We start from the raw sequence: 433 nt of genomic DNA, 5'->3' as shown, positions 1-433 counted from the left end.
AAGAACAGTGTGGCACAATCTAGTGATGCTGACCCACATTTACAAACCTGGATGCCAACTGATCTAGACTAATATTCAGTCACTTGTTTGAAGACACGTAGATAAGAATGTTCAATGGCACCACTGTATGTATTACCCAAAACCTGCAAACAATCCTAATGCCCATCAATCATAAACTGGGTGAATTGTGGCATGTTCACAGAAGAGATAACTCTACAACAATATGAATAAATCTACAGCTAAACAAATTGAAACAATGCTGTTCACACAAAAATTCTGAGCGAGTGATACAAGTCACAAAGTAATCCATCCCCCTACATAAAGTTCAAAACCAGGTAAACAAACTATTGCTTATGAACTCACACATGCTTGGAAAGACCATAGTTATAGTCAAATTATGATCAAAACTAAAAACAATATCAGAGCACTGATT

This window comes from Suricata suricatta, chromosome 7 (genome assembly GCF_006229205.1).
Source record: "Suricata suricatta isolate VVHF042 chromosome 7, meerkat_22Aug2017_6uvM2_HiC, whole genome shotgun sequence".
Lineage (NCBI taxonomy): Eukaryota > Metazoa > Chordata > Mammalia > Carnivora > Herpestidae > Suricata > Suricata suricatta.
The sequence above is the reverse complement of the archived record's forward strand: the minus strand, read 5'-3'. Positions refer to the sequence as shown.